Below are 13,977 nucleotides of genomic sequence, written 5' to 3'. Positions count from 1 at the left end.
AATTGAAAAAAAAAGAGATTAAGATGGTACGGGCATGTTAAGAGGGTGCATGGGTAGAGACTCCCCAAAATTATGGAAGAACTAAAGATGGATGGGAAAAGGCCTAGAAGGCGCCCAAGAACACGGTGGAAAATGGAAGTGAGAATATCCGTGGAAAGGAGAGGTGTGAGCTGGCAGCAAGTGGAGGAAGAAAAGTGGTGGGAGGACCGAGCCACGTGGAGAGGACTCGTCAGTAGCTGGAGCGGGATCCTGATACAGATAGATAGACGAGGGTTGGAACTTTAATAGTGGCAACTTGTTTACAGCTCGTACAAAATAGATACATATTTCAAAGTTTTGCTGACCTTTAAAGTAGTCACCATCATTGTGTATAACCCGTTGCCAGCGATGTGGAAGTCGTAGGATACTCTTGGCAGTGCCAGTTTTGTTGACACATCGAGCGGCGCGCTCTATTGCCCGACGAATTTGTAGCAGTTTTGAAGCGAATGCCGTGAAGTGTTTCCTTCAGTTTAGAAATCGAGTTGAACTCACGAGGGCTTACGTCAGGGGGGTTCAGTAGGTGGTACAGCACTTAGCAGCTCCATCAGTCAAACAAATCAGTAACAGCTTGCACTGTACGTGCTTGAGCATTGTCCTGCAAAATGATGGTCAGGTCCTGCAGAAAGTGTCATCACTTCTATCTGTATGCTGTTCATTTTTGGAACACAACCTACGACCAGCTTAGAAGTGATGACACTTTCTGCAGGACCTATCATTTTCCAGGACAATGCTCAAGCACGTACAGTGCAAGCTGTTACTGATTTGTTTGACTGATGGGGCTTCTAAGTGCTACTGCACTCCCCTGATTTAAGCCCTCATGAGTTCAAGTCGATTTCTAAACTGAAGGAAACACTTCACGGCCTTCGCTTCAGAACTGCCACAAATTCGTATATTATTTTATTATGTGCGATTGGACCCATACGGATCACGCAAAGCTTTTCCGATTCAATTTTTTAATTCTCCAAACTTCTCTCATTCTTTCCCCATGAATTCTCTTTCTTTCCTCTGCCCATTTTGTCCCCTGTCTCTTGCAAACTTCATTCTCGGGTTGTACTTTCCAACTATTGATTTTTTGCCTGTATACACTTCTGTTTATAACTTCTGAAGAATTTATTTGTGCATTTGCTAGATCTGTTTTGGTTTCTTGTATCCAGGGTATGGTTTTCAATTTTTCAATGTATATTAAAATTTTGTGGGAGAGTCTGGGTGTTGGGAGTCTGTGGATATGACCGTAAAATTTAAGTCTTCTTTTCCGGATGTCTGCGGCGAGGTTAGATAATTTTTCTGTAGTTTTCCGAGACTGTAACCTGTATCCATCTTCCGTTCTTTTTGGGCCAAGAATCTTTCTGATAATTTTGCGTTCCTCTTTCAGGATGCCTTCCAGGTCGCCTTTTCTATGGAGTGTGAGTGTTTCGCTGGCATATAGTGCTTCGGGCTTGATTACTGTATTGTAGTGTCGTATTTTTGAGTGAATGGAGAGACACTTTTTATTGTAGATGTTGTGGGTTTTCCAGTATGCTCTTTTCAGTTTTTGCAGTCGAACTTTTTGTGCAGTTTTCTCTCCCCCTGTGGGTTCTAGGACCTCGCATAAGTATTTAAAGAATGGAACTCTCTCAATTTGTCCATATTTTGTAGTCAGTTTTTGAGTTTCAAATTTTGAGCAGATGAATTTGGTTTTTTGGAAGGAAATTTGTTGCCCAACTTTTTCGGCGCATTCTTTGAGAATGTCTATCTGTTTAATTGCTGTGGTCTCGTTTTCTGCTAGAATGGCCACGTCATCTGCAAATGCCAAGCATGAAATTTTAATACCATCTTTAGATCTTCCTAGTTGTACAGGCTTCCAGTAATTTTGATTCTTCAGTTCTTTTTCCCATTCTCGGATGACTTTGTCTAAGACAAGGTTGAAGAGGAGTGGAGACAAGCCGTCACCTTGTCTGACGCCGGTTTTGATCAGGAAGGGCTCTGGTATTTCACCCAGGAATTTTATCTTAGAAGTTGTGTTTGTGAGCGTTTCTTTGATAAGGTTTAGGGTTTTCGGATCGAGTCCTAGCTCCTCAAGGATAATAAAGAGAGATTGCCTATCGATTGAATCATAAGCCTTTGCGAAATCAACAAAGGAACAAATGATCGGACTGTTTCTGACTGCTTTGTATTTTAGTGTTGTCTTCAAATTGAAAATTTGTTCTGCACAGGATCGGTGAGGGCGAAAGCCAGCTTGGTATTCACCAATACTGTGTTCGAGTTGTTCTTGTGTTCGTTGAAGAAGACAAGCTGAGAGGATTTTAGAAGTGACTTGGAGAAGGGAGATTCCTCGATAGTTGTTTATATCTGCCATGTCTCCCTTTTTATGCAGTGGATGAATTAGGGCGCATTTCCAATCTTCTGGTAGTTTTTCTGTCTGCCAAATGTCTGTGATGATTTGAGTGAGTTCTGTGAGGGAATTTGGTCCAAGATTTTTAAGTAGTTCTGCAGTGATATTATCTTCTCCGGATGCCTTGTTGTTTTTCAGTCTATGAATATGTCTTTGGATCTCCTCTAGTGTAGGTGGTGGGGATTCTGGATTTGTGTAGATAGCAGTTTCTTGAGGGAATCTTGAAGAAGGTTCAGGGCAATTGAGGAGTCCGGAAAAGTATCTTGCCAGCTCCCCACAATTTTCCCGATTTGTGAGCGCTAGTTTTCCATCTGGTTTTCTGAAACATAGATTTCGTGAGCCGTATCCATTGATTCTCCCAGCAAAGGTGTTATAGAAGTCTCGTACATTATAGTTACGGAAATTTTCTTCAATAGACTCACACTGTTCCTTGAGGTACTTCCTCTTGACTTGTCTGATTGTTTTTGCCACTTGTCTTCTGGTGTTGTGGAAGTGATCTAGATTTTCTGGGGATTTTTTACTGTTATACTTCAGAAAGGCTTTCTTTCTTTCTTCCAGCGCTTTTTCACATCCAGAGTCCCACCAGGGGTGTTTTGTGTTCTTTTTCAATGGGATCAGTTCTTTTGCCTTCTTTGTAATTTTTGTTCGAAATTTTTCCCAAGAGTCAGCTGGTTCCTTTTCCCACTCCTCCTTCAGATTGGTTTCTTTGATTGTTCGTGTGTCAAATTTCATCATGTGTGTTTTCTTCGGATAGAATTTTTTTGGGGTGAATTTCACTTTCATGCGTGTTAAGTAGTGGTCTGAGTCAATGTTCGCCCCTCTGCGGACTTGGACATCATGGATCTCTTTCTGTACGAAATAGGAGATGGCAATGTGGTCAATCTGATATTCGCCGATCTCTTGTATGGGGGACCTCCAGGTCTTTTGTTTTCTACGTTTTTTTCTCAAAGATGTAGACATTATTTTTAGATTATTTTGTTGGCATAGTTCAATAAATCTCAGTCCGTTTCTGTTGGTGAATCTGTGTGCTGGATATTTTCCTACAGTTTTTTGGTGTTCTTTCTCTCTGCCAATTTGTGCATTGAAATCTCCCATTAAGATTTTGATATCATCCCGGGGAATTTTGGCCATGACATCTTCAAGTTTAGTCCAGAATTTTTCAGTTTGTAGTTGGCGTTTCTTGTTGTCTATGTTTGTGGGTGCATGAACATTTATCAATGTGTATTTCTTGTTGGCGCACTGGATACGCATGGTCATGAGGCGATTATTTATGGAAGAGACCTCTCTAATTGAGCCTAATATATTTCTGTGCACCGCAAATGCCATGCCCAGGAGTGGCGTACCATTGGCAATTCGTTTGTCAGTCTTGCTCTTGAAGATGCGATAGTTTCCAAAGTCTATTGTATTTTCATCCGTGAATCTAGTTTCTTGTAACGGTAAGATCTTAATTTTTTGTTGGTCTAGCTCTGTTACTAAGTTGTGTAATTTTCCAGGTTGAATTAGGGTCTGAATGTTAAAGGTACCAATGTACATGGGAACATTGGGACGAAGTTTGCTTGAGAACTCTGATCGTGATGGCCCGGGTTCCCCAGAATCCGAAAACCCAGTTGTCGTCTGTCCACGAGTGGATTGGTTACCACCTGGGGTAATTCTGTCATTACTCTCACGAATCATGATAGCTTGTAAGTTTTGGTCCAGTGTTTCCACTGGGTGTTTAGAACCAGGGATTGTCAGTTCCTGGAGCATATAATACAGCCGCACCTGCTAGATGGACAGACGCTGACCTCGCTGCCGCTCGACTCGAGTACAGACGCATTGAGGATTTGGAATGTGAGATTTTTTTTTTTTTCAAGGTTTTCTCCTATAGATCCGCCGTGTTCTGCGTTAACAGGGTCACCTCGTGTAGGATGTGGCTCTTCACCACGCACGGACGGTCTTGGACGTATATATATATATATATATATATATATATATATATATATATATATATATATAATGGAAATCATATTTTTATTGTCCCTGTAAGCCATGATATAGGCAAACTGCAAATGTAACACACAAACGTAACACTCAAACATATACACAAAATCATCACAGACGCCATCTACGTATTATATGACGCCACACTTCAAACAAAATAGCTAGGTATCACTTTCTTCGCTATACTCCACCACTCAAAATGGGATTGTGTTGTTCACTGCTCTCCCCCACCCTCCCTCCCAAAAAGAAAGCTCCATCTTCTCGCTGTCCCTTCTCCAGCCATTTCTACGCCAAGTGGCAATTTCTGCGGACGACACTATAGGTATTGTATTGGCTGGTGGAAATTTCGCCTTCCCTTGGCAATTCCTTTGGATCCAGACACACACACGTCTCGCGACCTAGACTGACACCCCCGTCATCCTCAATACGGCTTCACCCTAACCGCTCAATGCCTCTGACAACCCCAATCGGCCCAAGTTCCCCACCACGCTGTCCCCGGCGCTCGTATTCGCGCGCTGCTGGTGATTTCGCGCCCCCTCCCTCCAGAACCCTCGCCACACGTTTCGTCCCGCCACCGCCAGGGGCGCTGCCAGCAGGTCTTAATAAAGTTTCCCCCAGGCGACGCCGGCTCCCGGAAGAGAAGGCGACAGCGCTGGTGGGTCCCCGCAAGTTTCCATCGGCTGCGACGCGCCTCGGAATTGCGGAATTTTCTAGCGCCTACTCGCCCGGAAGAGGAGCTCTGTCGGAGGGAGGGTGAAGGGGTGGTGGGGGTGGGTGGAGACAGAAATTATTACCGCCAGAAGCGGCGCGCAGAAATCTTATTTTCTCGCGTTTCCAGACCCCTAGCAGAACCGCTGAACCGGTCGGATATTACTGTGGATTGTGGCTGGCGCGGAAACTCTGGTCCCGATATAGCACCCTGTGGAACATATAATTTTTGTCTAGCTCTTTTACTTCGTACTTCGGACCTGCGCCTCGAACTGAGGTTCAACTACGTAAAAATTACAGATCTGAAAGCACACAGCAAAATTAACCACTAGACGAAACAGAACACTCACAATCAGTTTCTAAAAAGCAGGCCGATGTGGCCGAGCGCTTCAAGGCACTTCAGTCCGGAACCGCGCTGCTGCCACGGTCGCAGGTTCGAATCCTGCCTCGGGCATGGATGTGTGTGATGTCCTTAGGTTAGTTAGGTTTAAGCAGTTTTAAGTCCAGGGGACAGATGACCTCAGAAGTTAAGTCTCATAGTGGTTAGAGCCATTATTCTCAAAAAATAAAATAAGTAAACTGTTTCAGTTGCAAAACTTTAACTTTCCTTTACACAGCTCCCCATTAAAATTTCAGCAAGGTTGGGGCATACAATATACGTCTAACCGGCAAGATTTGCATTCCACGCTCGATTCGCCAGTGATTACTATTTAACAACAGCCACACAGAGATAGCAGGCGTAAACGCCATACACATTCTGGGAAGGAATATTAGCTGACAGAGGGAAGTGGGGTGAAGACAATAATTATTACACTAGAAGCGGCACTCAGAAATCTTATCTTCCCGGTTGCCAAACCATCCTTACAACCGGTCGAATATAACAAGATATAACAAGGGAATACGAAAGGCGCCGAAACTCTGGTTCCGATATAGTGCCATATGGAACACATATTTATATTTCTGATTCATTTGCTTCGTTCTTTTATCTTGTACTAAGAATTGATGTCAAAGTGCCTAAATGTTTCACTCAACATGGCAAAAATTAATCACTGCATGAAACAGCAAACATGATATGTGACACAAAAAAAAGGTTCCAAAATTTTAAGTTTTCTACATACTGCTCGACAATGAAATTCCAATTCCAATACCATGAAGGCGGCATGCAACAAACGTTAAAGTGGCATTAACTAGTGAAATGTAAGCTAATCCTGTAAAGTTCGGCCGGCCGCGGTGGCCGAGCGGTTCTAGGCGCTTCAGTCCAGAGCCACACGGCTGCTACGGTCGCAGGTTCGAATGCTGCCTCGGCCATAGATGTGTGTGATGTCCTTAACTAGGTTTAAGTAGTTCTACGTCTAGGGAACTGATGACCTCAGATGTGCTTAGAGCCATTTGAACCTTTTTTTTATATAATATTCGAATACAGTATGATGATGTGCTACTTTGCAGTCAAGATGATTAAATATCTAGACGTAATGTTGGAAAGCAACACGAAATGGAATCAGTATGCCTACATAAGCTCGGCAGTAACGAAGGCGAATGGTCTTCTTCGGTTTATTGGGAGTTTTTTAGGAAAGTGTAACTCATCTAAAAAGGAGACTGATTACAGAACAGCAGTGCGACCCATTCTTGAGTACTGCCAGAGTATTTGGGATCCTCAGGAGGCTGGATTAAAGGAAAAGATGGAAGCAGTTCACACGTGTGTAGCTAAATTTGTTACAGACTGAAAGATGATTTTGGACCATATGTTCTGTTCGAACATCACGAGTTATCTCGAAGAAAACGGTCCATTGAGTCACAGTCAACACGGATTGAGAAAACATAGTTCTTGTGAAACAGAACCAGCTCTTTACGCACACGAGGTGTTGAGTTTTACTGACAAGGGATTTCAAATTGATTCCATATTTCTAGATTTCCGTTAGCCTTTTGACACTGTACCTCACAAGCGGCTTGTAGGGAAATTGGGTGCTTATGGAATATCGTCTCAGTTATGTGACTGGATTCGTGATTTCCTACCAGAGAGCTCACAGTTCGTAGTAGTCGACGGAAAGTCATCGAGTACAACAGAAGTGATTTCTGGCGTTCCCCATGGTAGTATTATAGGCTCTCGGCTGTTTCTTATCTATATAAATGATTTAGGATACAATCTGAGCAGCCCTCTTAGGTTGTTTGCAGATGATGCTGTCGTTTATCGTGTAATAAAGTCATCAGGAGATCAAAGCTAATTGCAAAACGATTTAGAAAAGATGTCTATATGGTGCGAAAATTGGCAGTTGACCCTAAATAATGAAAAAGAGTGAGGTCATCCACATGAGTGCTGAAAGTAAACCGTTAAGCTTCGGTTACACTATAAATCAGTCAACCCTGAAGGCCATAAATTCAACTAAATACCTAGGAATTACAATTACGAAAAACTTAAATTGGAAAAAATACACAGAGAATGTTGTGGCGAACTGAACTAGTGACTGCGTTTTATTGGTAGAACACTTAGAAAATGTAACAGATATACTAAAGAGACTGCCTACACTACGCTTTTCCGTCCTCTTTTAGAATACTGCTGCGCAGTGTGGGACCCTTACCAGATAGGATTGATGGAGTACATCGAAAAAGTTCAAAGAAGGGCAGCACGTTTTGTATTATCGCGAAGTATGGAGAGAGTGTCACTGACATGACGCAGGATTTGAGGTGGGAATCATTAAAAGAAAGGCATTTTTCGTTGCGGCCGGATCTGCTCGCGAAATATCAATCACCGCATTTCTCCTCCAAAAGCGAAATTGTTTAGTTGACGCCGTCCTACGTAGGGAGAAAATAAACACTCCGTCTTCAGGCCACAAGTGGCCCATCGGGACCATCCGACCGCTGTGTCATCCTTAGTTGAGGACGCGTATAGGAGGGGCGTGTGGTCAGCACACCGCTCTCCCAGTCGTTATGATGGTTTTCTTGGACCTGAGCCGCTACTGTTCGGTCGAGTAGCTCCTCAATCGGCATCACGAGGCTGAGTGCACCCCGATAAATGGCAACAGCACATGGCGGCCCGGATGGTCACCCATCCAAGTGCCGGCCACGGCCGACAGCGCTTAACTTCGGTGATGTGACGGCAACCGGTGTATCCACTGCGACAAGGCCGTTGCCGCATAGGAAGAAACGGTCATCAAAATAAAATGCTGAAATCAGAGCTCGCACGGAATGATAAAACTGTTCGTTTTTTTCCGCGTGCTGTTTCGAGACGGTAATAATACAGAGAATTATTGTGAAGGTGGTTCAACAAACCCTCTGCCAGGCACCTGAGTGTGATTTGCGGAGCATCAACGTACATGTAGATGTAGAGTTCGTAATGTTCAAATGGTTCAAATGGCTCTGAGCACTATGGGACTTAACATCTGAGGTCATCAGTCGCCTAGAACTTAGAACTACTTAAACCTAACTAACCTAAGGACATCACACACATCCATGCCCGAGGCAGGATTCGAACCTGCGACCGTAGCGGTCACGCGGTTCCAGACTGAAGCGCCTAGAACCGTTCGGCCACAGCGGCCGGCAGCTCGTAAGGAGCCATATAGATAGGAGTTTTACTTTTCCTCCATTTTGAGTGGAACACGAGAAGAAATGAGTAGCAGTGGTCAGGTCTAGTGGCTAGCGTTGCTACCTCTGGATCACAGGGTCCTGGGTTCGATTCCCAACACGGTTGGGTATTTTCTCTGCCCGGGGGTTGGGTGTTTGTATTGTCCTCATCATTTCATCATCATCATCATTCGTGACAGTGGCTAGACTGGACTGTGAAAATAAAATGGGGCTGTCTAAAAATTAGGACTTTGTAGGGGCGTTTATGACCGCGGAGTTGAGTGTCCCACAAACCAAACGTCATCAAACTAGCAGTGATCAGGGTACCCTGCGCCGTAAGTACTGTGTTGGCTTGCAGATCATGTATCTAGATACATGTCTACAACATGCTTGGTGAGGAACATTTTTGGCGCAACCGCACGAAGATGATAGCAGTAAACGTCACCAAATTTCTGTGCATGAAGAAAATTAATTTAAACGAGAGAAGTCGTTTCCGCCCTCCGCCTGCAAAGTGTCTAAATTCTGTTCCGTGTTTTCCTTTCAAAATGATGGAGCACTGCAATCAGTCGTCCTTTTCTTCCAGGCTTTAGTAAAGCAAATCTAGATTTCGGCTAGTAACTAGCCATTATCAATGTTAAAAAAACAGCAAGTAAATAGTCAGGCTATGGTATAAAAGTTACTCGTGGCATAACCTGCATCGCTTATACATTAGATTACATACCAGTATTTCAGAGTTTTAATACGTGTCCTAGTACGTCAGTCCGCGGTTGTTCTGGTATCGGTCACAGTCTATTCAAGACTACTGTATAATGAAGGTAGGCTTTGCGGAGAAAACTTCGGGGGGGCTCCCTCTATTTGAGCTACGTAATACGTGACATTCATAGTAAAGCAGTTATGGTCTCTAATAAAAAACTTAAAATTTTCATAGGAATAATACAAAATAAAATATAAGGAAAATTATTTACGTTGCTGTCTGTCTTACTGCCACATTTAACAGTAAACATTAGAAGACGTAAAAAAAAAAAAAAAATTAAAAAATATATTCACTGCTTCTGAGCCAATTGTTTTGTATTCTTTAAAACACATAGGTAACATCGGATTGATAATTTTTGAAAAAAATATTTACAAAACACTAGGAGGCATATGATGTATGCTACGACTAGTAGAACTGATCCCTAATGGAAGGTAATGTAAGTAGGCTGTTTAGGTTCTTATATTGGTAACGCCACCGCCACGTAGCGCTCTGTATGAAAATCACTGGCCGTGCTGTGTGCAGTCTGTGGCTGGTTTGCATTGTTGTTCGCTATTGTAGTGTTGGGCAGTTGGTTGTTAACAGCGCGTAGCGTTGCGCAGTTGGAGGTGAGCCGCCAGCAGTGGTGGATGTGGGGAGAGACATGGCGGAGTTTTGAGAGCGAATGATCTGGACGTGTGTCCATCAGAGACAGTAAATTTGTAAGAGCTGCTATATATATTATGACTTTTGAACACTATTAAGGTAACTACATTGTTTGATCTCTATCAAAATCTTTCATTTGCTAACTCTGCCTATCAGTCGTTAGTGCCTTCAGTAGTTTCAATCTTTTATTTAGCTGGCAGTAGTGGCGCTCGCTGTATTGCAGCAGTTCGAGTAACGAAGATTTTTATGAAGTAAGTGATTCATGAAAGGTGTAGGTTATTGTTAGAGTCAGGGCCATTCTTTGGTAGGGATTTTTGAAAGTCAGATTGCGTGGCGCTAAAAATATTGTGTGTCAGTTTAAGCACAGTCATGTATATTTTTTCATAGGGGACGTTTCAGTAACTTGAGTTGTTCTGCATGTAGTGTAGCTGTTTTTGAGGTGGAATTTTTTAGGGCAATCCCAGCATGCATCTAATGACTGGAAAACAACCTGAAAACGACACTAGGGCCGGTCGAAGTACCAGAACGAGAAATCGCTAACATGTCGCGCGGGTTAGCTCTGCGACTTGCCCACTTCCCTGTCTCACAACTTAGCGCGCTGCGCGTTTTTAATATATTTGTATTTCTTTCTTTATTTCAATAAAGGGAAATTTTTAAAAAAGTTTGTGTCTGCAGGAATCGAACTCAGGATAGCAAATTACCATTTTATGCTTTGGACCACACTGAAGCCGGTTGTGGTTCGGGGCAGAGCGAACAGGGGTCGAACCCGAGGCTTACTATTTCAAAACCCTAGTATCTTTAGCTAAAAAAACCTTCTGCTGCCGGTGTCGCATCTGTTCCGTGTTACCTTGTAGTCTACTCGCGCTGGTTTTCGTATGTGATGGCGTTACTCGGTCGGTTCCACAAACGACACCACCTCTCACACACCAACTATCTGTGGATCTGCAAAAACAGTTCGTAAGCAATACGCATACCAGTGCTTATTCTTGTGCAGCCGTAACAGTTTTATATGTCCGGCGTTAGGCTATACGCGCAGGTCCAAATTCTATACATTGTTGAATTAGTAACAACCTCGACCCGACTAGTTAAAAAAAAAAAAAAATTCAGAAATTCACAGCACAAAATCAGAAGTGGCAGAAAGACATAGCGGTCTGTATTTTCAGGAGGCAAGTATTACTTGTAGAAGAATTCTCAGGCGTAAACAATAAGAGAATAGTTGTGAGCTGGTCTGAAAAAGAAAAAGAAAGAAACAGAGTGAAAAGATGAAAGACTACCGAAGAAAAAGAAATCGTCACGCTGCCCCTACTTGGTTAAAACCGAAGAAAGACTCTTGTTGAGCTATTAGTGAACTGTGAAGTGAGTGGTGCTTGCATATCTCTGTGAATAAGCACTTTCATGCTGAATGGAGGGTACCGGGTTCTGTTCCCGATCCGGAACAAAGTTTTAAATATTCCCGGAACATCCACCGTTCTGATCGCTATTTGAAGCAACGCGAACAGTAAACATTTTGGATTGGAAATCGATATAATAAATCACTAGCTCTTACTTTTCCGTCTCTCCTTAGTTTCTTATATACAAAAAAATGGTTATCAGCTTGAAAAATGTTGCTTTTGAAAACAGTCAGTTAATGCTTTCATGCCATTTCTTTTCCCTTACAGCACAAACTTACTTTATTTTGTCACGCTGCCCCTTGTTTCTCTTTTCACATGTGTGTGTGTGTGTGTGTGTGTGTGTGTTTGTGTGTGTGTGTGAGAGAGAGAGAGAGAGAGAGAGAGAGAGAGAGAGAGAGAGGGGGGGGGGGGGGAGGAGGGAGGGAGCAAGTGTTCCGCATAGATGCACTATGTGATCAAAAGTATCCGGACACACACAAAAACATATGTTTCTCATACTAGGTGCATTGTGCTGCCACCTACTGCCAGGTACTCCATATCAGCGACCTCAGTAGTCATTAGACACCGTGAGAGAGCAGAATGGGGCGCCCCGCAGATCTCACCGACTTCGAACGTGGTCAGGTGATTGGGTGCCACTTGTATCATACGTCTGTACGGGAGATTTCTCACACTCCTAAACATCCCTAGGTCCACTGTTTCCGACGTGATAGTGGAGAGGAAACGTGAAGGGACACGTAAAGCACAAAAGCGTACAGGCCGACCTCGTGTTTTGACTGACAGAGACCGCCGACAGTTGAAGAGGGTCGTAATGTGTAATAGGCAGACATCTATCCAGACCATCACACAGGAGTTCCCAACTGCATCAGGATCCACTGCAAGTACTATGACAGTTAGGCGGGAGGTGAGAAAACTAGGATTTCATGGTCGAGCGGCTGCTCATAAGCCACACATCACGCCGGTAAATGCCAAACGACCCCTCGCTTGGTGTGAGGAGCGTAAACATTGGACGATTGAACAGTGGATAAACGTTGTGTGGAGTGACGAATCACGGTAAAGCACGTGGCGATCCGATGGAAGGGTGTGGGTACGGCGAATGCCTGGTGAACATCTGCCAGCGTGTGTAGTGCCAAAAGTAAAATTCGGAGGCGGTGGTGTTATGGTATGGTCGTGTTTTTCATGGAGGGGGCTTGCACCCTTTTTGCACGGCACTATCACAGCACAGGCCTATATTAATGTTTTAACCACTTTCTTGCTTCCCACTGTTGAAGAGCAATTCGGGGATGGCGATTGCATCTTTCAGTACGATCGAGCACCTGTTCATAATGCACGGCTTTGTTCAAATGGTTCAAACGGCTCTGAGCACTATGGGACTTAACATCTGAGGTCATCAGTCCCCTAGAACTTAGAACTACTTAAACGTAACTAACCTACGGACATCACAAACATCCATGCCTGAGGCCAGATTCAAACCTGCGACCGTTGCGCTCGCGCGGTTCCAGACTGAAGCGCCTAAAACCGCTCGGCCACACCGGCCGGCTAATGTACGGCCTGTGGCGGATTGAGCACAGACAACAACATCCCTGTAATGGACTGACCTGCACAGGGTCCTGACCTGAATCCTATAGAACACCTTTTGGATATTTTGGAACGCCGACTTCCTGCCAGGCCTCACCGACCGACATCTATACCTCTCCTCAGTGCAGCACTCCGTGAAGAATGGGCCGTCATTCCCCAAGAAACCCTCCAGCACCTGACTGAACGTATGGCTGCGAGAGTCGAAGCTGTCATCAAGGCTAAGGGTGAGCCAACACCATATTGAATTCCAGCATTACCGATGGAGGGCGTCACGAACTTGTAAGTCATTTTCTGCAGGTGTCCGGATACTTTTGATCACATAGTGTAAATGAGGCATGGTGCCTACGGAGCGCAATAGACGATCATCTTGGAACATTCCGCACAATTAGAGTGAATGATCTGCGCACCCAGATCGCCCGATATGAATCCCATCAAACATTTATGGGACAAAAAATGGTTCAAATGGCTGTGAGCACTAAGGGACTTAACATCTGTAGTCATCAGTCCCCTAGAACTTAGAACTAAGTAAATCTAACTAACCTAAGGACATCACAAACATTCATGCCCGAGGGAGGATTCGAACCTGCGACCGTAGCGGTCGCGCGGTTCCGGACTGAAGCACCTAGAACCGCTCGGCCACATCGGCCGGCCATTTATGGGACATAATTGAGAGGTACGTTCAACGCACAAAATCCTGCACTGGTAATACTTTCGCAATTATGAATGGCTATAGGGGCAGCATGGCTCAAAATTTCTGGAGGAAACTTCCAACGACTTCTTGAGTCGACACGATAATGGGTCTTTGGCATCTAAGTGTGTAAAGTACGTACAGTACTTTTTTTTATTGTGGAACGATTACGAAATGTTGAATATGAAATACGATTATTTTATCTACGGAATATTAGATGACATTAAAAATCTCGCTACTCACACGGCAACGCATTCGCGACACATCAATG

The 13,977-nt window shown here is 43.9% G+C and overlaps 1 pseudogene; it reads right to left on the bottom strand.

Annotated features, from left to right (window-relative positions):
* Positions 1-8,109: 8,109 nt before the first annotated feature.
* Positions 8,110-8,227, bottom strand: LOC126427518 (5S ribosomal RNA; annotated as a pseudogene).
* Positions 8,228-13,977: the final 5,750 nt, after the last annotated feature.

Source organism: Schistocerca serialis, chromosome 11, assembly GCF_023864345.2.
Source record: "Schistocerca serialis cubense isolate TAMUIC-IGC-003099 chromosome 11, iqSchSeri2.2, whole genome shotgun sequence".
Classification (NCBI taxonomy): Eukaryota; Metazoa; Arthropoda; class Insecta; order Orthoptera; family Acrididae; genus Schistocerca; species Schistocerca serialis.
The sequence above is the reverse complement of the archived record's forward strand: the minus strand, read 5'-3'. Positions and strand labels throughout refer to the sequence as shown.